At 40.3% G+C, this 26,158-nt stretch overlaps 1 protein-coding gene across 1 annotated transcript in view; it reads right to left on the bottom strand.

Annotated features, from left to right (window-relative positions):
- Nucleotides 1-2,807: 2,807 nt before the first annotated feature.
- Nucleotides 2,808-26,158, bottom strand: part of MTERF1 (mitochondrial transcription termination factor 1) — a 61,045-nt gene continuing 37,694 nt past the window's right edge. Inside the window, exons 3-4 of the transcript XR_009247256.1 lie at nucleotides 3,900-3,981; nucleotides 2,808-2,920 (exon numbers count right to left, since the gene is read on the bottom strand). The gene's annotated coding sequence lies outside the window, so the exon portion shown is untranslated. The remainder of the gene's footprint in view (nucleotides 2,921-3,899; nucleotides 3,982-26,158) is intronic.

The following is a 26,158-nucleotide window of genomic DNA, read 5'->3' on the forward strand; positions in this document are numbered from 1 at the left end:
AACTGTGGAAGAAGCATAGCACGGGAGCTTGCACTGAACCTTGCAGGAGAGAGTGGTGCCAGTGATGCAAATGGAGACCCAGGCAATGAATGGGATCAGTAATGTCCACCTATATACATGTAGATAAACAGCTTAAAATCAGCCCTAAGGAAAAGAATCTGCTACTCAGAGTTGCAATTCCCCAGGGCACAAGAAGAAGCATAGTCACAACCAGTGAGGTTCCTAATGTCTCCTCTGCAAAGTAGCAAAAGACTATTTCAGCTTCAGAATTAACTGAGGAAAACATTGAGGAACTGTTGAATTAACTTTTTTAAATCATCATAAAGCTCCTTAAAAACAATAAGAAGCATATACAACAGTTCAAGGAATTTAAGGAATGTTATACAAAGGAAATCATAACACTGAGACAAAATCAAACTGAATTATTAGAAATGGAGATGCAATACAGCAAATTAAAAATTCAGTGGAAAGCCTCGAGCGTAAGGACATGTTTAAACAGACAAAGAAATATTAGCCAGCATGAAGCAGAGAGGGCACATACCAGGAAATAGGAGAGGACAGAACAACAGCAGAGGAGTACCTGGAGACTGACAGACACAGGAAAGCAGCAAAAACAATGGTGTGGTGTTGCAGTGATTGATAGCCAGTAGCATTCAGCTAATGGCAATCTGAACTCCACCAGCAGCCCAAACCCCACCAGCGACAAGTTGGGAAGGGACTTTACCGGGAACTCTGGAGGTGAACCCAAAGAACTGCTTGTCCTGCTGGTTTACTTGATTTGACCATGAGCAGAGACAGAGTTGCAAGTTCCAGACAGGCTCTGCGGAAAAAGGGTAGATTTCACAGCCCTGTCTGCCCCCCTGGAGCCGAATTATGCACCATTTTGTTTAAGGAGGCAAGGGCTATAGGGCAGGATTGCTCATGCATGGAGCTGGGAGTGAACTGATTTCTGACTCAGTGCACTGCAATAACGTGGCATCCTACAGGCTCCACCCAAGACAGGTTCAGATAGCCCTCAGACCTGACAGCTAGCAGATCAAGAACTCTAGTAATGGTACATCAGGCGCCATTTCTTACAGTGTGGCAAAGAATTTAAGACTGCAGGGAACAACAGTGAGCTGAGCATGCACTGAGTTTGGTGAGAACTCACTCAGCTCAGTCTTATATAGGAAACTCAGAACTGGAAGACACCTCCTGGGAAAATGCTGAAACAGTAATGAAGCTGGAAGCAGAATTGAGCAAAGATAAGAAAAGCACCTAGGAATTAAGGGACACCATCAAAAGACAAAACATAAGAATAATGAGAGCTCCAAAAGGTTCAGAAAGAGAAGCTGAGTTAAAAGATGCATTTCATGAAATAACAAAAAAGAACTTCCCTAATATGGAGAAATGGAAATCAAACACAGGAGGGGCACAGAACCCCAAACAGGTTCGACCAAAAGCCATCCTTGCCAAGAAGAACAATACCAGACTCAGAGCTGATCCTTGAGAGGAAACCTTTCAGGCCAGAAGAGAATGGAGTGATGTATTCCAGAAACCAAAAGAAAAAAAAGGTTAGCCCAAAATTACACACCCAGCAAAACTTTCCTTTGTACTTGAACATGAAATTAGATACTTTCAAAGCAAACAAAAACTGAAAGAACTGGCATCTGCCAGACTTGCACTACAAAAAATATATAGATAAAGGGTACCTCAGGCATACATAGAATAATAAGGAACTATTACAAACCACTATATGCCAACAAATAAGAAGACCCGAAAGAAATGGATAGATTTCTGGGCACGTGCAAGTTACCAAAACTGAATCAGGAGATAATTAAAAATCTTAATAGACCTATAATGAGGACAAAGATTGAATCAGTAATTAAATCACTCCCAATAAAGGAAAGTCTATGGCTTTTTTCAAACTGCATGGCTTCACTGCTGAATTGTACCAAACATTTCAAGAGGAACTTACCCCAATTCTCTACAAGCCATTCAAAGCAGAAGAAAGGAAAGCAAACCTTCCAAATTTCTATGAATTATAATATCTTGACATAAAATGCCAAACCTGGGGGCAGGCAAGGCATACAGCAGTTAAGTCATCACCTGGTACAGCAATATCCCATTCCCAGATTGCCCAAGTCAAGTCTCAGTTGCTCCACTTCCAGTGCAGCCCACTGCTAATGTGCACCTCGGGACGCAGCAGACACGGTGTCAAGTACTTTGTTCACTGTAATCCCTGTGGGAGACTGAGCTGCAATTTCTGGTTCCTGATTTCAGTCTGGTTCAACCTTCATTATTGTAGGCATTTTGGGAAGTAAACCAGCAGATGAAAAACTTCTCTCCATCTCTTCCTCTCTCTCTTTCTCAAATCAAATGAAAACAAAAATGTTCCAAATATCCATTAGGAAATATCAGAAAAGCCCAAAGCAAAAGAGCATACAATGAATAATTGGTCAATAGGCTTGAAAAGTGCCATGACCATGAAAAATATTAACTTTTTAGACTAAGGAGATTAAGGAAACATAACAACCAAATACAATGTGTATTTGATCATGGACCAGAAAAATTCTTAGTGGAGTAACTGTCAAATTTTTAACTAGGTTTTCAGATGAGCCAACAGTATGGCAGCAATGTACATTTCCTGATTTTGATAACCATACTTTGATGGTAGAAGATGTTAACATTTTAGGAATCAGAATAAAGAGTTTACATACATTATTTGAGTGATTTTGGCAAAAACAGAAGAGTGAGGCTTCATAACTATTCTGATTGACATGGTAGCCACTAAGTCACATGTGGCCATGAACTGAAATGTGCCTAACTCAATTTGAGGTGTGCTGGAAACATAAAAAACATACACACTTCAAAGACTCACACCTTGGGGCTTTGGAATATTTTTTAATTCCTTCTTCAGATTTTCACTCAGGACAGGTTGCTGTAAAAAAAGAAAGATTCTTTCTGTATATCTGTCTTTCCAATTAAAAAAAATGGAAAGAAAAAGAAAAGAGATCTATTAATTTAATAGGTTAAGGAGTTTTTTATTATTTTAATTGTAAAATGAAAATTATATATAGTATAGACATGTTATGAATTATGAACACAATATTTCTTTTCAAAAGTCAGTGGTATGCACCCATACTGACCACATAAACCACTTTCTAGACTTAGTTCTTAATTGCTGCACTTCTCCAAAAATTCAGTCTCTGCCTTTAAAATATTTCTGCTTTCTTGAGGTTCTAAAGAAATGCCTTGTTAAACTGAAATAAACATAGTCCCTGAAGAAGAGAGCTTTGAACGAAAAATCATATTTCAGGCATATAGATTCTAAATTAACGGGTTTTTTTTAAAGAAGAGTACATTTTACACAATTTTATTTTTGTTAGAACCATCAAACTTTATGAAATAGAGGAATAGCACTTTCTGCTTTTTTATTGTACAAACAATATACAATTGCTGCTGTTAATTTGATGTACAGATAAAATCAGGGATCTTATTCTTAAATATTTTAAAGCAAATATTTTACTTTTTGTTTAAATACATTCAAACTGAGGCTTGGGATAGTGGGTTGTGGGATGGGGGGTTGTTTTGGTTTGGGTTTTTTATTGTTTTTTGTTTTTGTTTTTGTTTGTTTGTTTGTCTCCAAAGAATATACTGTACCCCTTGGGGTTGCTGGCAGGGCTTTCACAAAACCTGAGCTGGAAATTATACTCCTGAACTAAGACTCCAGCAACACAGGATTACGGAAAATCACGGTATTATTTCAAGTCAGGATTTCCTTCCATATCCAATTTCACCCAAAGTCGAGCATTAGTCAGCCCGCACCTTTCACATAGCAGAAAGGAGATTTGATTAATGTGATTTCTTTGTAGAAAATTCTAAGAAGATTAAGGCACAATGATATAGGGAAAGCATACCCTTTCTCAACTCTGCCTTCTTCAGCACTATTACAAATGTCTGAAGATTTCCTAGTCATTAGATTGCTCACACTAGCTGCACCTGAAAGAAGAAAAAAATCTATTATCAGAGAAAACTTTCAATTTTTCACATTTCAGTTTCCATCTCATGAACAGGTCAACAAATCTAGAGGTCAGTATTGATTTCACTCCATAACTAAGCAGGAAAGGGCATCATTCAAGGAAACATTTGCCAATTGTTTCTCTAACTACCTCACCCTCTATTTGATGCTATGTTGTGATGATCTGTGGGGAAGTTAGAACATTCCAGATTATTTCTGTTCTCAGTGAAACAATGTAAAATAAATTCATCTGTGGTTATTTCCATTAACTATTTTCCATCTGTCTGATCTGAAAATCTAACACTAACCAGGAGACATGCTTTCTGGAATAAGGAAACTAATTTAAACCCGGATATAGGGCCCAGCGTGGCAGCCTAGTGGCTAAAGTCCTCACCTTGCATGCGCCAGGATCCCATATGGCCACTGGTTCATGACTTGGCTGCTCCACTTCCCTTCCAGCTCCCTTATGGTGGCCTGGGAAAGCAGTAGAGCATGGCCCAAATCCTTGGCACCCTGTACCCACATGGAAGACCCGGAAGAAGCACCTGGTTTCAAATCAGCTCAGGTCTGGCCATTGTGGCCACTTGGGAAATGAACCAGTGGATAGAAAATCTTTCTATCTCCCCTTCTCTCTGTAAGTCTGACTTTCCAATAGAACAATAACTCTTTTTTAAAAGCTGGACACACACACACACACTCACACACATATATATGTATCAAATTCCATCTGCCTTTTCCATTTTCATTTTGTATGTTTATGTGAAAAGAATATATGTTGAAAACAAAACAGTAAAATTACAATTCCTTGCCCTGAATTTTTAATGTTTAGAATATGAATATTATATTCCACTTTAGACCAATTAACAATGTGATAATGAGGAAGTAAATTACTTTCAATAGACCATTTCCAGAGTTGTTTCCTCCTTAGACTATCACATGTCAATTTGATAGATATGAGTTTGAAGATTCAGTAACAAAAGCAAGGGTTACAAGGCAGAACTCACTGTGCAGCCGTCTTTGCACATCTCCGCCGCCCAACCAAGGCACCTCAGTGCTCACAACTTAAAGAACCCCTACTATACCAGTGAAGGGCCTCTTGATCCCAGACTCTTCAGAAATCTGACAATCCACACATGGTTACCTAAATGGACTCCAAAACTATCTTAGTTCTGGAGGAAAAGAAATTGATAAAGGTAGTATAAAGTGTCCATACCCTCAAATACAAGGTATACTGTGAAGTGATGACACAAACATTTAACTTTTGAAGCAATACAGGTTTTTGATAGTTGCATTTCTGACATGTTTTTCTTTTGTACGAATCCCACAGTTTATCCAGTCCATTGTTGATGACCAAAGTGATCTTTTTAAAATGTAAATAAGATCAGCTAGTTTCCCTAGTTAACCCTTCATATATTTAATTTTACTTTTTTTTTAGGTTTTGTTGTTATTGTTGTTGTATGTTAAAGGCAGAAAAACAGAGACATACAGAAACATCTTCCAACTGCTGGCACATTCCCCCCCCCCCCCCGCCCCATACCCAAGTCAAAGCCAGGAACTCAGGATGCTGTTCAGGATGCTGTTCAGGATGCTGTTCAGGATGCTCACTTAGGTTTCAGGACTCTACTGCCTGAGACATCACTTGTGCCTCCCAATGCACATATTCGCAAAGGAGCTGGAACCAGAAATGGAGCCAGAACTCCAACACAGGCACTCCAATACAGGATGAGTGTTCCAGTTGATGTTTTAACCACTGGGCCAAACACATATCCCATTAATTCTTTTTAAAACAGAGCTCCAGGCCCGGCGGCGTGGCCTAGCGGCTAAAGTCCTCACCTTGAACGCGCCGGGATCCCATATGGGCGCCAGTTCTAATCCCGGCACCTCCACTTCCCATCCAGCTCCCTGCTTGTGGCCTGGGAAAGCGATCGAGGACGGCCCAAAGCTTTGGGACCCTGCACCCACGTGAGAGACCCAGAAGAGGTTCCTGGTTCCCGGCATTGGATCGACACAGCACCGACCCGTTGCGGTTCACTTGGGGAGTGAATCATCGGACGGAAGATCTTCCTCTCTGTCTCTCCTCTCTGTATATCTGACTTTGTAATAAAATAAATCTTTAAAAAAAAAAAAAAACAGAGCTCCATATGGGACAAAATATAAATGAAATTTAATATCTAGGATGCAGCCAAACTTTAATTCATAAATTAATTCAATCAATCCAGTAGAAACATCATTCTAGTTGGCTTATATAACACAGAGCCTTTTGTAACAGTTAATAATTTTTTACTTTTCAGCATATGGCTTTGAAATTACCATCATTCAATGTAAGAACTAAGGGATCCAAGAGTTCCACAACTGGAGAAATGGTCAGACAAAAGCATTAAGAGTGCATCTCCAAATTCCCACAGAACTGTAAAGAGCTCCGGCAACAAAAAATGACCTCCTCTGAAGAAAGGGACATTTTACATGGGGAAGTATTTACAATGTTTCTACAGGGTACAAAGTATTTTTACATAGGGAAAAAAATGAAGTAATTTTTTTACTCAGTTTTCCAAAACTAAGCATTTTCAATAGCAAATAGAGAAAGTAAACCAGTACATTTACCCAATTTGCAAGGCCTGGACAATTTTAATTAAGCAATGAAAATTATTTTTTAAAGTAATGTATTTTTGAAGAGTAGTAGGAAAATTAAATATGTTCAGTTGAGTTTAACTTCATGAAATAAGCTTCTTATCCTGGTAAGAAATGGGTCATAGCAATAAAAGTATGCTGTAAATTCAACCTGACAAATGAGGAAATGAATTCCTGAGGGTAAGGCCTATTAAAGGAATATTTTAATTTAATCGTGCAATGAATATTTCTGAGTAGCTTCTATATATGCAAGAACCTGCCTTACATATTTTAATGGGGTAAAACATAATATTATTTAATATAGTAATGATTTGTTCTATTACAAACTTCTCAGTCATAATATAGAAAGATCAAATATAAGGAAAAAATTTAAACACTTCTATTGAGATGCCAGCTTCTAATATTTGCTTATAAACTCCAAAATTCAATAATGTGTTTCACCCACAGCTTAACGACATATGCAATACATTAGTCATTTCAGTGAACAGAACACTGACTGCTTCCTCAGCATAAAATGTGATACAATGCCACCTCATGGCTGAAAACTAAACACTACGGTTCAGGATTGATAAATAGTCATTTTCAGGTGTCCTTTATTTGCCAGGAAGCAATGTTGAATTCAACTAGGTCTATAAATTCTGCATAAATGGAAGCAACTGAATCCTGAAATGAGAATATGAAACACTTAACAATATAAGCACATGCTATCTGGGAGATGGGGGAGTGCCGATTTAGGTAGCACTGTGCCCACATTGCTCATGACTGCCACTGTAGGTATTTTCACAACTGTCAGCTGGATTTTCTTAATCCAAGTGGCTATTTTTAATACTAGCTGCTTTGATTTCCAAGTTAATCAGAACAACAAAAATATATGATGAAGGTAAGAGAAAGTTTTTCTTTAATTAGCCAGACATAGTTTACAAAATATTAGGTTTAATCATTTAAGAGTGCTGTTTTGGGGCTCAGTGTGGTGGCCTAGCGGTCTAAGTCCTCTCCTTGAATACACCAGGATCCCATATGGGCGCCAGTTCTAATGCCGTTACCCTGCTTCCCATCCAGCTCCCTGCTTGCAGCCTGGGAAAGCAGTCGAGGATGGCCCAAAGCCGTGGGACCCTGCACCCGCGTGGGAGACCTGGAAGAAGTTCCTGGCTCCTGGCTTTGGATTGGTTCAGCTCCAGCCGTTGTGCTCACTTAGGGAGTGAACCATCAGACGGAAGATCTTCCTCTCTGTCTCTCCTCCTCTTTGTATATCTGACTTTGCAATAAAAATAAATAAATCTTTTTTAAAAAGGTGCTGTTTTGTGAATCAAATACTGTCAATCACTGGAAATTCCAAAAAGTTCCTTATATTGTTACCTTAAATATCAATTCAAACTTAATAAACTCACATAATAAGTAAGCATAACTGTAATGTTATCATCCAATATTAAATGTCAATCTCTCCTCACTAAACCACTACACCCGAGAATCCTGCATGGTCCTTCCCAAGAACCTTTATCTATGGCACTGTTCCGTGGCATCTTACCCTCACTCACCTTGGGCACCACTGTAACCCCAAGTCCTATACTGGCCTACCATTTGCAATGAAGACATTTCCCAGTCTGCATTGCTCCAAGTTCTTGGAGCCTTAAAGTCGAGCACCATCAAACAAATATTTGTAGTCCTGGTTAACTCTGTTTATGTTTACTATCGAAAAAATCCAGGGACTTCGAGAACACAGTCTATAAAGTACTGTTTCCAAACTTCTTTGTCATTTTGATATTGCCATAAAGCCTCAATAGCTCCTGGGAGATTAAGTAACTTCCAGCCTAGATACTACCTTAAAAGGTTCTAAATTACTTCCCTTGTCACACTATCAAGTATTTTTCCTCCTTATCACTTTTCCATCAATAACTGTGGTTAAAGCTTTCCAGCGACTTCATAACCACAATTTCCAATGTTCAATATACGGGTTATTCTATCTTAGCACTAACTTTGAAAAGTCCAGAAATAAATTCATTTGTAAATAATATTATATTTAAGAAGCAACTATGCATATAAAATTATTTCAGGAAGCAGGTGCTCAGCCTAGCAGTGATGACTTCCGTGTCCTACATGCGAATACCTAGGCTCAATTCTCTGCTCTGCCTCCTGAGTACACTTGCGAATGCAGACCCTGGGAGGAGGTAGCAGTGACAGCACAAGTAACTGAGTCACCGCCACCCAAGCGGAGATGATCGCCAGCCCAGCCCACAGCCTCAGGCCTGCCCAGGCTCAGGTGTGGTGAACATTTGGAGAGTGAGCCAGAGATGAGAGGATTCTCTCACTGTCGCTCTCGCTTTCACTCTCAATCTTTTTCCTTTCTTTATTCCCCCCTTCCCTCCCTCAATCATTTATCCATCCATCAATCAAATTTATTGACAGGAAAACAAATGTAAAAACTTGGATTGGGGTCCTGGGAACTCTGAAGAACCTTTGCAAATCTTCCACATAATTGAAATTATTCCAAAAGTTTACTAAAAAAGATAAACAAGTCAGGGAGTCAGAACCAAAATCTCAAAGATTAATGTGTCTCCTCTCCAACAGCTTTTCCAGATCAAGATCTCCTTCTTTCCCTTGCAGAGAGATTTATGTATTCTACACACAGAGACTTCTTTACAGCTGGTAAGGGGTTGGAGCTATCACCCTACTCCTGAAGAGAAAGACTGGCTTGATGGCCTCTATGCTCAAATTCCCTGTTCAAATGCTCTGTGAGCTCAGGCAGGTCACTTCCCTCTCTGTGCTTTGCTTTCATTCTGTACCTAAAGGAACAGATAATATGTACAGTCACCCTCTGCAGGGAAGGTGGAAGAGTTATTCTGACACATTTTAAGTGTCCATTTTGTACACAGTACAGAATGCTAAGATGTACAGTTTATATCAGTACAGACACTGAGAGTGGACTCTGTCAAGGATTTCTGGTTCCATGAACTAGTGAATTCTTCGGAGTGCCTTCACTGCAGTGATGCCAATCCTTCACTCTCCAGGTTTACTCCTGAACTTGCAGAGCCATGTGTAGCAGTCTTTGTAGTTACCCACGGGTACACCAAGATTAAGCATGTACCTGTTTCTCCCTAAATATGTGTTTTACTTCCAGTAGTGTATCTTTGGAACACCAAGTCCTGGTAAAGGGCTGCACTATCAGAGACATCTACTCCAGGGCATACTTGGGAGTGCTCATTTGGTTCCTGCCGCTCCTCTGTGTAAGCTTGTGGCTCCTCCGGAGAAGTGGCAGAAGCCACAGCATGAGGAGCAGAGGCTGTTAGAAGTTACTGAGATCAAAGAGCTCCACCCTGTGTGAACAGCACTTCTCTCTTCCTGGGCAGTTTTTGCTATTGCTAACTGTGGGGCAGAGAAGAGAAGAGAGAATTTCTTTTATTAATCCCAAGCTGACAACTTCAGAGGAGGAATTTAGAAGTTTCACAATGAGAAAAAAATGCATGACTTCATGCTTGCTGGTGATACATGTGGCCAACTCAGGGTGAGAGACAGAGCTTAAAGATTCTTACCCCAAGTGAAATACCGCCTAGGTCGTGGAGCAAGAAATGTGCTCACCAAATGTTAGCTCCCTGCCCTCCTCTTTCTGGAGACCGAAGATGTGCTGCTTCTAGGAAATGATAAACTTTGCTTTCCTATAGGCCGAGATCATACATCATTGAGCCTGGAGAAACTGAGAACTTCCTGCGGCATCACTTCCAAGAGCCCCTTTCAGTCCTGTGCTACTCCACCAGACAGGTGATTGTCACATTCTAGAATTACTCGAGGACAGGTACCAGTCCTTCCCTAGCAGATGGAGCAGCAAAAAGCTCCTCCTACCTTCTCCAGGTGCCAAATAAAATCTAAGCCCACCCCTTCACTTGTGCTTCGCCTCAAGGGGAGAAGTACAACACAGTGCAATATGCAAAAGAAAACAAAACAAAACACTATCACCTTGGCAAGAAGGAAAAAACAGTGAGATGTACCAACAAAAAGAAAAATCTTTTAAAAATCAGGATTTAAGGATCTGTCATAGTTCAAATATCTGAAATTTAGAGCTTTGACTTCTAACACAATAACCACAAGCCATCTGGCTGCTATTTAAATTAAATTACAGTATATTGAAAAGTCTGTCCCCATTCCCAAAAGCCATCAGCAACTTGTGCTGGACAGCCCCGATTCAGAACACTTCATTTCTTATACAGAGTTGTACTGGACAGACTGATACAGAGAGTACAGGGAGGTACATTTGAGCACTTCAAATCCTTCTGTCAAGTCCCAATCCTTTCAGTTAATACTGATTTAGCATCTCCTAGTGCAAGATTATGGACAAGGTACAGGAGAGCATTAAAAGATGAACATGGCATAAATGACCTTATGTAGCTTATATTTGGGACAGAAATGTGTAAATATTACTATTATTATGATGATAGACATATGGCAGCAGAGCAAATGAAGTGCTATATTCACATAAGAGGAGACTCAGGAGGGGGCCACCCACAGGGATCTTCAGAATTCCAAGACAACGAGCACTGCCCTGGTTGAGGAGCTGCGTGTTTTCACTGTTGGCTCCATGGAAGCACAGTCACTGGATGCTTCATTGAAACTGCTTTGAAAGCAAGTCTAAAAACAAGCATCAGACCAAGAGAGATGCCATTTGAGAGAGACCCTTACTGTGTGACCTTTGGTAAATCACCTAACATGTCTGAGTTTCAGGGTCCTCACTTTCAAATTGGGGAAAATACACCCCAGCTCATCGTTCCCATAAGTGAATATGGTAAACAATAAACAGTATACTGAAAGCACCTCAGAAACAATAATATTACATTGCTATTGTTATTACTGAAAGCAACATGAAATTTGGATGGTCATATAAATCCATTGCAGGCACATATATTTAAAACTTCACGTGGAAGGTTCAGGTTTTGCAAAAAGAATTCAATCAAATTTCCAACTTACAAATCTGTTTAGATTTTTAAGTGAAAACACATACTCCGCACCAGCACTCTTAGCTCCCGTTCTGGGGCTAAGCCAAGTTAATCACATCTTAATCCACAGCGCAATTTGCCCTGTGCCAGTGTGAAGGAGTCTATAACACCAAGGATGGGTTTACCTTGGATGACAAATAATTAAAATTATCCAGGGGAAATAAACCAATGAGCAGGAAAAATAGTGTGGGTTTGTTTGACATGGAGAGCAGACTGGATTTGTGGGCTCATCGCCATGCTGTAAAAAGTGGCAGGAATGGACAACTTGGCCCAAGTGCTTAAATATGTGTTCTGTTGATTTCACGAGGGATTTTAATAAAATTTCGCACTTTGGAACCACAAGCTTTTGAGTCTGTCCATGAAAATGCTATATGCTTCTGTAAATGTAAAATGACACCACTTTTACTTTTTCTTTTCTGAAACTACCAGCAATAAATAGCATGGGATGATCCCTTTCAAGCTGAGAGTGTGACTGGATGGTTTTCTCCCCCAGATGTTCAGAGAATGGTTTCAATTACATGGTGCTGTGCCGTAGTGTTTGAGCACCCCCCTAGAAACTATTGGGTTTGGCAATTCCAGCAAAGAGTAGAGCACAGAGGGAAGGGGCCAGTCAGCCATCCAAGCTATGGTTTTACCAGGCTCACCAGGGAGCTGGCAGAGACTCACACAGCACAGAACAGAAATGCTTATGCTGGGATTCAAGGCACCAAATAGCATAAATTTTAAACAAGGAGGTCTAAGGTTAAAATAATAAACTTTAAATGATGTACGCCACATGTGACATTTTGATTCCAGACGTAACAAACCCAAACCAAAGTCTTCTGCTTGACAATTCCAAGACAATATTACTCTCCGAGGTTTCTGATTTTGATTTGGCCCAATTGCTCACAGATTACACTCTGGCAAACGTGGAGACAACACAGTACTGTTTCAAATGCACATGCCGGGAAGCCTGCATGGTGATCTGCACTAAATCATCCCTGAATTCTTCATTACTGTGGTCACTTACCCATTTCCACAAATGTGGCACCAGCTTTTCCTTCTGCAGGAGAATTTTAGATAATAACTCTAAGTAGTACAGTGAGCTCTCTCCTTCCTCAGACACAATAAACATTTGTTCCAATATAATTGGCTCATTTACCATGAAAAAATTTTCAAAAGAAAAGAGACTTTTGACAGATACAGTTATAACCTTTTTGACTTGATGTACTGTGATCCCCCTAGAACAAAATTGGAAAAGAATCACTAAAATGAAAACAAATGCAAATTATAAAAATAAATAATTAATTGGCCTATTTATCCACAATCTCAGCAATTTGGAGTTCAACTGCCTAAATTGCAACCTTCTAATAATAAATTATTATAGACTTAATGTCTTAAAAAATACCAGAATTAGGTTCCAAACTTTGGTATGTATTTCATAAACCAGTTGAAAGATCCAGTAGTCCTTCATTTCTTCTCTACTTTGAAGTTCTATTGTTAAATGGTTTTGAAGGCTTTGATATCTGTATTTTACCTTGAAATGCTTTACCCTTAATGTCCTGGAGTTTAAGAATATAAAATAATCAAGGGGATAGCTATCATCTGGTTTTCTGCTCTATCCCCAGGTCTTGGAGAGGAAGCAAAGTCACTGAGAACCCTCTTTTCATTATATTATAATGAAGTTCTACTGTGAAACCTAAGATAAAAACAAGGCATTAATAATGAAACCAAACAGATGTGAGTATTTAGAGACTTGAAGGTCACCTTATTTAAAAACATAGTGCTGACTTATTTCATTCTTTAGTTGAAATATATAAGTATAGAAAAATACATAATAAGACAATAAGTATAAACATGAAAATAAACCTGAACATGAATATGAGCAATAATAAAATCAACCAGACTATTCCTAAATCATTGTATAGTAACTAGCTGAATGTTTGTTTAAAAATACTGCTTGTCTGTTGAATTGATCTGGACAATAAGATGCTGGACTCTATGCATGGTACATGCTTGCAATGAACGAAACAAGACTGGATTTGAACTGTAACACTGCAATAAGGTGGAGCAATCCACCATGGGGTGAGCGTTCGGAGAGGGGTTGGGGGAACCTCAGAGCCTATGAAACGATGTCATAAAATGAAATGCAATAAAAAAAAATATTACTTGTATCAGTAAAATACTGTAAGAGTGAATAATATACTGTTAGAAGAAGAAAAATGAAAGTCAAATACCTGAAATTTCAGAGCTAGAAGGATCAACAAGCTCATCTTTTCTAGCATTTTACACATGAGCAAAATGGGTCCCAGATAAGACCAAACCTGAGAATACAGCAGCAGAGCTGGGAACTCTCTTCAGCCAAAGCTCACTCTATTGGACCTGGTCTTGATTCTACTTCTGGCCATGACACCCACTTGTCTATGAGTAACACTGAGCAAATTGCAAAATTCTGCCATGCCTCTGTTTTCTCTTCTGTAAGAGTAGGATAATATCAACTACTCTGTTGTCTTCATAAGATGAATGTGCAACGTTGTTATATAAATAATTAGCATAATAAAGTTACACACTCAAAAGGATGAAAAGGAAGCATCAAAGCAGTTTGTTTTTTAAAGACTATTTGAAGCTACAAATAGAAAAGAAATTCTCAAAGTTCAAGGCCCTAAAGAAGAACATAGTAAATCCACAGACCGGCCACAAAAGAAAGATGTTTTATCTTCTTTCAAATGCTAGTCCAAAGCTACCCAAAGAAAACCATGGCATCTGAGTTAATAAGCATTGGACATTTAAAACAAAAACTGCAATAAATGTGCAAATTTAAATTTAGGAATTCTCCTCTGTATTCTCCTCATAGTTATTCATGATACAGGCAATATCACTTGCAAGCAAATATAAATACTCTTTACTGATGCCAGCAAACATTCTTTGTAGCAAAAACTTACTAATGAACATCTTCTCACCAGTGGGCCCCTACCTCTTACCAAGAAGAAAAGTAAACTAATTATTTTCTTGAAATTTTTCAGTCTTATATTATCTTTTATATATTAAGCAGAAAGATGGCTGGATGCCTCCGAGTCCTTTTAAATTTCTGCTTCTTGAATTTTTCTTCATCTAGCCCTATCATAGAAAGAGACCATTCTTATTGCTATTTCTTTATGGAGTATAACAAAATATAATCACTTTATATACTCTGGTTGCTCTTCAGATTGTATAAATCTTTCGCCTTTTACAAAATATAATCACTTTAACCTCAACATATATTGATATTGGCACATAAATTAGTTCATAGCCTTTTTCATCATAATATGCTTATTATGAAGAAGACAAAAAATCTGAAAGATCTTGTGCCTGGAAGGATTTCTTCCATACCCACACACATACACACACACAGTCCTTTCCTAAGTAGGCCTTCCTAGACTAAAAACATGCAAATGAGCACAAATTCCAATAACAAATATAAGCAACCAGTAAATTGTTTAAAATCAAGCCTGATTAGAAATGAGCCCATCATATAACCATTATGACCTAGAATCTCAATACATCAAGCATAAAATTGTGAGCACTGTTTGTTACACAAGACTTCAATCGCTCTGTTTGCTAATGATAGAGTTATTCTCAGATCCATAGCCACTATGCCACTTAAACCCTGAGCTTCAGAGTAGCTTGGGGGCCCCACACGGTGGCCCAGCGGTTGAAGTCCTTGCCTTGAACGCGCCGGGATCCCACATGTGCACCGTTCACGTCATGCCAGCCCTGCTTCCCAGCCAGCGCCTTGCCTGTGGCCTGGGAAAGCAGTCAAGGACGGCCCAAAGTCTAAGGACCCTGCACCCACGTGGGAGACCCAGAAGAAGCTCCTAGCTCCTGGCTTCGGATTGGCTCAGCTCAGCCATTGCGGCCACTTGGGGGAGTGAATCAGCAAATGGAAGATCTTCTTTTCTGTATTTCCTCCTCTGTATATCTGACTTTGCAATAAAAAATAAATAAATCCTTTAAAAAAAAAGAAAGAGAAGTTTGGAAGGAGTGTGCGGTGAGAGCAAAACAGTACTGAGGGGGTTTCTTCAAGGTCAAGGCTCTGTGGCAAAGTAGCAGGGACCAAACGTAGGAGAAAACTTCCACCTCTGGCTATGGCAGAAAAACTGTTCCTCTTAGACTATTGTTACACTAGACAAGACATGTGAAACAACCACATTCAATTTTGGACAGCAGGCAAAATCTAATCCATGAGAAAAGGCAAGCAGATAAAGTGACCCCAGAAATACTTCACAAAATTCAGTGTAGGGTTCTGATGAAAGAGAACAGAATTAAGGATTCCCTGAGGCAGCTGGAATTCACTGGACATGAAATGGGAGAGCTCTGAATGCTCTGTAAACTGCTTGTACAAATTTGTAATTCACAGTTGAGGAAGTACTATAAGTGGATTAAAAGGAGTTCCAGAAATCTGCACTAGGGTCCCCACAATTAACACCATGCAATAGATATGTTGAACATTTTCTTTTTTCTTTTTTTTTTTTTAAGATTTTATTATTACTGGAAAGCCAGATATACAGAGAGGAGGAGAGACAGAGAGGAAGATCTTCTGTCCGATGATTCACTCCCCAAGTGAGCTGCAACGGGCCGGTACGCGCCAATCCGATGCCGGGACCAGGAACCTCTTCCGGGTTTCCCACGCGGGTGCAGGGTCCCAAAGCTTTGGGCTGTCCTCTCCTGCCTTCCCAGGCCACAAGCAGGGAGCTGGATGGGAAGTGGAGGTGCCGGGATTAGAACCGGCGCCCATATGGAATCCCGGGGCTTTCAAGGCGAGGACTTTAGCCGCTAGGCCACGCCGCCGGGTCCAATATGTTGAACATTTTCACAAAGCCTTGGAAAGAACTACAGGGGGCTGTGGAACAGCCCTACAAGACTGTGCAAGAGCCCTACAAGACAACCTCTGGAGCCCTAAAACACTAAAATGTCCAAGTTCAAGCTGCGAGGTGGAGAGGTTTCACTCAACACCATGAGTGTCACACAGATCCTGGAAAGGGAGACTCCACTGTCCCAAAACAGGTACACTCTGCCTCTGTAACAAATATGAGACAGATCTCAAAAGGATCCAACAAGGGCTGCATGCCAACCATACCACATACTCTGTGAACACTTTATCAAATGTAAGGTGCATCTTGCGATTGATTTAAGGACAGTGTGTATTTTTCAATCTTACTCCAGATCTACAGGAAAAATCCCAAGTGATCAGAAGTACCCTGGACAGAAAATAAACAGTATGTGTTGTTTCTTATTTGGTGGTTGTCAAAACCAAGTCAGAAGATGTGGTTTGCAAATACAGCATAGTCTAGCAGGATCGTGAATTAATCCACTGATCTTCTCAAGCAACCCTAAAACCCATCTCAGTTTTTTCACCAATCCTCAAACTTTCAAACAATCCCTAAACTCCCTTCTCTTGATAATACTAACACTTGAAGGGGTTGTCCATGACTGGCATATGCTGAGTTCTTCTTCCATACACTTTCATCTCAATGATCTCATGAGTTGGAATTAGTACTCCTCTGATTAGGACGTGAGAAAAAAGGGGTCGAGAGGGATCGGGTGTCAGGTACTGAATGTCCCAGAAGTGGTAAAGAATAGAAGAATGCTTGTTAACTCACAGTCAGGTCCTTAATTAAAACTCAAGTGACTCCCTGTGCTGAGGTTGACATAACAGAGTCTACTCCCAGACACTCACAATCCATTCCCACCCAAAAAATCCACAAAGATATAGCAATCAGGTAAGTAAATAAACTTAAAACTTTGCTTTATGCTGCTTGCCTGAATTTTTCCTTGGACAGAATAACTGCATGCATTTTCATTTTGATATGGGTATGTGCAGAAAATATGGTAGCATTTTTAAAATTATGGGTTCTGAAACAATTTATTGTGGCTTTTTCTTTTTAAATCAAAAATGACCATTTCCATTGGGGGCTAAATTCTTTAATCAGTCTGTTCTAAGTTCTCATCTGCAATTTATTCTATACATAACTTTCCCTATTAATTTGGTTAATCATTTAAATATGCCATAGGCACTATTTTTTTAAGATTTATTTATATTTATTGCAAAGTCAGATATACAGAGAGGAGGAGGAACAGAGAAGTAGATCTTCCATCCGATGATTCACTCCCCAAATGACCACAACGGCTGGTGCTGCGCTGATCCAGAGCCAGGAACCAGGAACTTCCTCTTGGTCTCCCACAGGGGTGCAGGGTCCCAAATGTTTGGGCCGTCCTCAATTATTTTCCCAGGCCACAAGCAGGGAGCTGGATGGGAAGTGCAGCTGCTGGGATTAGAACTGGCACCCAAATAGAATCTTGGTGCGTTCAAGGCGAGGACTTAGCTGCTAGGCCACAGCACCGGGTTCTGCCATAGGCATTCTTAAACATTGATTCCTACAAAAGCTCACAGTGTAACTTTACCCAAGTCAGTGAATCTTCCTGGGTCTGTTTCCTTATATAATAATGACCTTGAGCTACACTGAACCACATTGGCATTCCTTGAATTACACACCACAGAGTATTAGTCCAAAGGGATACTTCCCTCAGAAAAGAAGTTCCAGGTCAAAGAAATAGGAGGAGGACACCATTTAGAGATTCATAATGTATTAATAGACAACCTGTTGGCAGAAAAGTCTCATGGTAAGGAAATCTTTTCAACTTTGTCTGATCAAAAATGTTTCAGATTTATTTCATCCTGAAGCTACATTCTACAAAACCTGTCTAGGAAATGCTCATGGAAGTAATGTCCACTCATTTCCCCCTGAGGAAAAAAAAACTATTTGTTAATTATCTGCTGTGTGCCAGACACTGCACGGGGTGTTAGTAATCATCCTTGTTCTCTCAGAGCCCAGAGCTTTGTTAGGAAGACAACAAATAAGCAAGAGGTATGAGTTCCAGTTGAGAAAAGTATGACAAAGGAGATGGACATGTTTTGTTAACATGAAATAATGAGAACAGTAAGAACAGGCCATTCTAATGTCATATCAAGAAATCATAGTACCTTAAATAATGTAACTTATGAGATAAATGTAATTATTATCATAAGATCGTATTTGAAGAATGAGACTGGGTCTGAAGGAATTTGAGACAAACTACCAGCATCTGTGAAAACCTCAGGGAAGGAAACGCCATAGCAAGTTTAGAGAATGAAACGGCCAGTGAGACAGAAAGTACAAGTGACTCCAGGAGAGAGTAGGGAAAATGCCAGAAGCCAGATCATGCACACCTTCTGGACCAGAGAGAAGAGCTGAGATTTTACTCCAAGTACAACGGACAAGAGTTTAAGCTTGGAAGTAACCTGACAGAATTTTCTTTCTTAAACTATATTCTCTCCCTTATATGTGGGAGTTAAATTCCCCTCCCCCAAAAAAAATGCTTGTGTTCAGCAGTTTTGCTACAAATGTAGGGTTTGGCAAACTTTGCTTTAAATATTAGTAAAAACAAGTTACTAAGAACTATGTGCTACTTACTGTACTTCTAATAATCTGTCTTAAAATTTATTACATAGCAGTGAAATTGATCTTTTAATTTGACTATTATACTATAGCCTTTGTTTAGATTTCCGCTAAACCTAAGTGTTTTTATTTATTGAATTCTTTATGTAGTGGAGCATTAAATCTTGAATATAATATAAATTGAAAATGTAACCTCAAAAATTAGAAAACTATAGATATGTTTAAGGCATGTTTGGGACACAGTATCAACAGGTTATATAGTAACCATATAAAAGGTGGATAAAAGAGAAAGGGGATCAAGACAGTTTCCTAAATGTCTGAACCTCCTCTCTATAACTCTACCTCTCTAATAAAAATAAATAAAATTTAAAAATAAGTAAGAGAGGGCCCGGCAGCGTGGCCTAGCGGCTAAAGTCCTCACCTTGAAAGCCCCAGGATCCCATATGGGCGCCGGTTCTAATCCTGGCAGCTCCGCTTCCCATCCACCTCCCTGCTTGTGGCCTGGGAAGGCAGTTGAGGACGGCCCAGGGCTTTGGGACCCTGCACCCGCGTGTGGGAGACCCGGAAGAGGTTCCTGGTTCCCGGCATCAGATCGGCGCACACCGGCCCGTTGCAGCTCACTTGGGGAGTGAATCATCGGACAGAAGATCTTCCTCTCTGTCTCTCCTCCTCTCTGTATATCCGGCTTTCCAATAATAATAAAATCTTTTAAAAAAAAAAAGTAAGAGAGAGAAAGGAGACAGGGAGGAAAGTATTATAGTCTTATATAATAGTGGCATAGCAGGCTTAGATGCTACCTAAAACATCAGAATCTCATATAGTAGCCAATTCAAGTCCCAGCTATTTCACTTATCACCCTGTTCCCTGGTAATGTGCCTGGGAAAGCAACAGAAGATGTCCCAAGTGCTTGAGCCCCTGCACCCACATGGGAAACCCAGATGGAGTTCGAGGCTCCTGGGTTTTGGACTGGCCCAACCCTAGCAGTGAAGCTCTATGAACTTCATGAAATCTGTCTTTTATATTAATAACTAATGAACATGAGAGTAGATAAGAATTGTGTTACAGAAATTATCATGTATTTGCTTATGAATGAGAACTGTATTAGAGCAATTATCATACATATGCTGTGATCCTGAGAACCTACTTTAATATCTTTAAATACAAAAACTTAAAATTGCTCAACTATAAATAAAGAAAGGGACAGTAAAAATTTTTTTTTAATTGCAGAAATAAGGACAAGGATCACTCACCTAATCTTGAGAATCACCTATGACTGAGGAACTTGAGGGGAAAAAAAATAGCTTCCAGGGAAGGCAGTTTCTTTAGGGAACGATCCCTTCCCACAGTCACCTGCAAATCAAACTTTGTCACAAGCAAATCAAACTTTCAGCAATTCACACTTGCAGTTGATTGTGTGGTGACACCCCAAATGAACAGTGACCTGCTAACACAAACAAAAGTAACTGAATGAAAAGTGCTGGAGTACAGCAGGGAGCACACCCAAGGTGCCTGCCCAGGAGGGGGCACATCTGAGCTCAGCCATCTCATTACCCAGGGCTTCTCCCTTTGGGGGACCTCAGTGGCTTCCAACCTTGCTGTGGACAACCACAGTCTTTGATGATGGAGAATCCTGCATTCCTCATAAGCACTGAGTCCAAATGAGGGAGCTGCCTGAAGTTCACACAAACAGACTGCTTCAGAGCAGAAGCTCGTGTTGTCCCACCCCTTCCAGTGCCCATCTGGAGACCGGAGCCACTTCAAGAGCACATCCTGCTTTAAGGGGCAGCAGCATTCCTGAGGCTCTGCTATCACTAACCATGTCCACACACACATAGTGGCATACCAGTCTCCAGTCAACATGCTGCAGCTCCATACCCCTACAACAAGCTGCCTGAGGAACTTGACCTTCCCCTTCCCTTGGCCCCCTGCACCTAGGTATTCAGTGTAAGTTCAGGAGAGCGACTATACCTTCAGTACTCAAAGCAATACGGTGCTGTGCCCCTGGGAAACAGGTAAAGAAGTCATAACCCAACAAGAGGACCTTGCATGCCCCCTAGGCATCTGGATGAACCTGACCCTCCAGCTTCAAGGAATTGGAGATTCTGCCCAAAGGAACCAGTATAATCCCAGCATTCAAGCTCCCACTTCCAGCTTCCGGCTTCCGATTTTTAGTATATTGGTTTTGCTTTTTTAGCTAATACAAAGCGAATAATACTGGGCATGTGAGTTTTTCGAAGGTATACTTTTTCTCCTTGGTGAAATCTACAAACTGAGTACATGATCTTCCAAATCTATCTTGTGTTACTGTTCTAAAAGCTCAAATATTTGGGGGGTGGGAAGGAAGAGTGGATCTAGAAAGACTGGGGTATTTCAAAAAGGATTGTATTATAATTAATATTTTTCACACTGCATTAAGAAACAGTTTCCTCACCATGTCATAAATGTACCCAGTTTTGTTTTGTTTTGTCATCACCACGATTTAAAGTCATTCTCACTCTCTCACAGACTCAGAAATCCTATAGGATCATGCCACGGTCCATCGGTCTCATGCCCTTTTCAGTTATCCTGGGCCTTCATGGACCCACTCCTTGCCCAGTCTAAATACCAAAGTCAGTCATTTAATTAAGCTTCTGTATGACTCTCAACTATCATGCTCCCAGCCCCTCCTCTCCAAGTCACTTTGCAAAATCTCAACCCTCATTAAATCCTATCCTGCCTGCTCCTAACTGATGGATCTCACTTTAAATTCATGACTACTAACTCCCAATGGGTCCTCTATGCTACCTGATAAAGACAGTTCATTTCCTCATCAAATCATTTCTCCCACTCTGCTAGGAAACTGCATGACAATCTCCCCTTCAATCTTCTGCCAAGTTCTCCCTTATCCTTCCTCTTAGCAGTTGACCTTGGTTCCTATTTCAATGACATAAATCAGAGAGTGTTCTTAGTGTACAGTTAACTCTCCAGTGATTCTGTTTCTATTGTATAGTAAATTCCAGAACCATTACAATGACCTCCACGGTTTGACCCCATTACACCTCTCACCTTTGCAGTCTGGCACATCACTGCTCCCGTCCTGCCAGGCTCGCTCTAGCTCAGCTGACACGGCCGTGCACTTCCCGACTCCCAGGCCTTTGCACTTGCTGTTTCTGATGCCTGGGACACTCTGCTCTCACCCTTGTACCTCATTTCCCTCACTCCAAATATCTCCTCCGTGAGATCTTCTTTGAATTTTGTATTTGAAGTCCTTCCTTCACCCCTTTGCTGCCTTATTTTTTTCCATTGTCATCAGCACACTTACTGCAGCTGGTATACTTTACATTCTATTTACACATTTTGTTATCTACATCACTCAATAGCAAGTAAATGCGGGCCTATGGGCTAGGATGGTTTCCTATGTTATGCACCACTGAAATCATAGTGCCTAGAACAATATTTGGTAATGTGGTTGGCTCTTAATAAGTATTTGTTGAGGGAATGACCAAGTGTGAATGAATGAAGCATCTTATTAAAGGAGATATGTTTTAAGTTTTGTCTGTCAAATGTCTGGTTTATGTCACACTGTTTCCTGTGTAATTACTAACAACAATGCTTACATCTAAATTCATATGTGATTGGCAAAAAACAAACCAGTAAAATCACAGTTATAGGGCCCGGCAGCGTGGCCTAGCGGCTAAAGTCCTCGCCTTGAACGCCCCGGGATCCCATATGGGTGCCGGTTCTAATCCCAGCAGCTCCACTTCCCATCCAGCTCCCTGCTTGTGGCCTGGGAAAGCAATCGAGGACGGCCCAAAGCTTTGGGACCCTGCACCCATGTGGGAGACCCGGAAGAGGTTCCTGGTTCCTGGCATCGGATCGACACAGCACCAGCCGTTGCGGCTCACTTGGGGAGTGAATCATCGGACGGAAGATCTTTCTCTCTGTCTCTCCTCCTCTCTGTATATCTGACTTTGTAATAAAATAAATAAATCTTAAAAAAAAATCACAGTTATAATTATGTTGTGCCAGAGTGGGGCAGCTGTCACCAATGCGGTGCCTACCAACAACCTCAGTGAGCAGTGTCCTTGACCTGGAAAAGAGACATCCCTGGTTACTGCAAATACACAGATATAGGTAAATATATGTTATCAATGCTAAATAAATGTGACTGAAATTTACACTACCATTAATTACTGAAATGTCTCTTATCCAGTTTATTTTTTCAAAGATTTATTTTATTTGGGAAGGCAGAATTACAGAAAGATCTTTTGTCAGCTGGTTTACTCCCCAAGTGGCCACAACAATGGAGCTGAACCAATCCAAAGCTAGGAGCCAGGAACTTCCTCTGGGTCTTCCTTATGGGTGCAGGGTCCGAAGGCCTTGGGCCATCCTCTACTTCCTTCTTGGGCCACAGTAGGGAGCTGAATGGGAACTGGGACATGAACCAGCACTCATATGGGATCCCAGCAGTTGTAAGATGAGGATTTGGACACTGGGTCACTGTGCTGGGCCCTTTTATCTAGTTTTAAAGATAGAAGCAAGTTGTATAGATCTCTGTCATTGATACATACTAATCTGAGATAATGGGTAAAAGATTTTAATTAGGTAACAGTTTCAGTATTTTTTGAAGGGAAAAAAAAACAGTAAGTTTCCTTTGCAGCCTTATAGGTAATAGGGTGTTACATATAATACTTACTTTATAAACCAATTTTTAAAGTTCCCTCTTCCACTTCAGTACTCAAAAAAACTACCAACGAAAACACTGAAAAACGTCAAACCATTAAAATAAAATTTGCCTCTTAATTTTTGAAAAAATGTACAATAAAAATGTCAGTCTGATATTAAGTCAATACAATTAATAAGTCTCCATCCTAAAGGAGGAAAGTATGGACTGAGGTATAGAGAATCGGAAAATGCTAGAAAAACTAAATCTGCCCTCAGAGAGATATAGTTGGGGATCACTGTTAAGTCACAATAGAATAGCTACATTCAGATATTGTTATTCAACTTGTAGTGTTCTTTTTTTCATCATGGCATTGGAGGTACTGGCATTGGTGACAGCTGTTGTATTGCAACTGATAGCCATGACTATGAAAACAGCTGATCTGTCATGCCTTCTACATGAACCATGGCGTTGATTCAACAATAGGCAGAGTTATATGGGAAGACATGGAGTGCAGAGGTGAGAGAGGTAGCCCTTATCCTGCTTATAACCCTTGCCAAAGGAGTCATGCAACTCAGTTACCATCTTCGCGTTTTCCCTATATTGTGAGCACGTCTTGCCCCCAAAACTTGTGCCCAAGAGCTGTGCTGGGAGTTTCCTTATGTCTTCTCAAAGGATGCAAGTTCCTTAAGGTTAGGATCATGACTGAGTCACCTCCAGTTAATCTCTCAAAATGAGTTTCATTAAAGGCATAAAAGTATATGCTCCCTATTAAACAATAAGCCTTTAAGAGGAAAGAAAATCTGGTCTGATTGATCTTTTATTCCCTAGCAGAGTAACTTAATCCTTGCTGGCACTGAATAAATACATACATAAATGTGGGCTCAACGTTGAAATGAATGACTGGGTAACAAATGAATAAACAGCAAAGGCTCTCCAGCCTCTTGACAACAGAGCTCAGGGAAAACCTCTGTACAGCAGAGCAACTTGGTGGCCCTCCCCTCCCTGCCGCCTCCTCCCCACCTGGAGAATTCAGAGCTGGGTATGCTACCTTGATTTCAATATGGCTATGACTATTCCTGGAAGAACTTACAATAAAGTATGCCATCCATGTTCTAGAGCTAACATTTCGAGCTGATAAGAAGGAAAGTCAAACTTTTAGTATTTCCCTATTTTTTTTAAAGATTTATTCATTTTATTACAGCCAGATATACACAGAGGAGGAGAGACAGAGAGGAAGATCTTCCGTCCGATGATTCACTCCCCAAGTGAGCTGCAACGGGCCAGTGCTGTGCCGATCCGATGCCGGGAACCTGGAACCTCTTCCAGGTCTCCCACGCGGGTGCAGTGTCCCAATGCATTGGGCCGTCCTCAACTGCTTTCCCAGGCCACAAGCAGGGAGCTGGATGGGAAGTGGAGCTGCCAGGATTAGAACCGGCACCCATATGGGATCCCGGGGCTTTCAAGGCGAGGACTTTAGCCGCTAGACCACGCCGCCGGGCCCTATTTTCCTATTTTTTTATATATATATTTTTATTAATTATTTTGCATTATGTGACAGTTTCATAGGCTCTGTTTTCCTATTTTGTTTTAAGCAAAAACTGCATTTACCACTAGAAGGCATTTGTAGGCGGGTATACTTCAGAAGATCCATGGAAAAAAAATGGAAGAGAAATAGATTATTTGATGCAGAAAAATTTTTAAATTCATGCAAATTTTTTTTAATTTATTAGCATCCCATGAACATTGTGAAGACCCTGGACATTAGCCAACTCTCTGGTTTAGGAAGAGACAAAGTCTGAAAGTTCTTTGGTGAATATGGTAGCTTGAAACTGTGAAAACATTCATTTAAAACGAAGTAAGTAACAATAAAAGAGTCTCCCCAAAAAGCTTATGGAAGATAACTAAATATATAATTTGTTAGTATACTAAAATCTATTAAGATTAAATTACATTAAATTACAAGGTAGTTATTTCTTACAGTATTGCCCAAACTGTGGCTCCAAGAGTTTGTAAAAACAAAGAAAAAGAAGAAGAAAAATGAAGTAGAATCCAAGGCTTGTTCTAGACTTAGGAAATCCAAATCTTTGCATGCGATCTGAGAAGATTTTTTAAAAGAATTTCGTTAGTTAGTTAGCTAGTTAGTGAGTTAATTGGAAAACAAAGAGACACAAAGAGAGAGACTGTTGGAGATGAGGAGAGCCATCTTCCATCTGTTGGTTCACTTTCCTAATGGACACATGGCACAGGTTGGGCCAGGCAGAAATTAAGAGCCAAAAACTCCATCCTGGTCTCCTACATGAGTGACAAGGACCCAAGTACTTAAGCCACATTCCATGGCCTCCCAGGCAAATTTGCTGGGAGCTGTATCAGAAGCAGAACAGCTGGGACTGAAAACAGTGCTCAGGCATGGGAAGCCAGCATTACAAGGAGCAATTTAGCTTGCAGGGCC

The sequence above is a fragment of the Ochotona princeps genome, chromosome 20, assembly GCF_030435755.1.
Source record: "Ochotona princeps isolate mOchPri1 chromosome 20, mOchPri1.hap1, whole genome shotgun sequence".
NCBI classification, from domain to species: Eukaryota; Metazoa; Chordata; class Mammalia; order Lagomorpha; family Ochotonidae; genus Ochotona; species Ochotona princeps.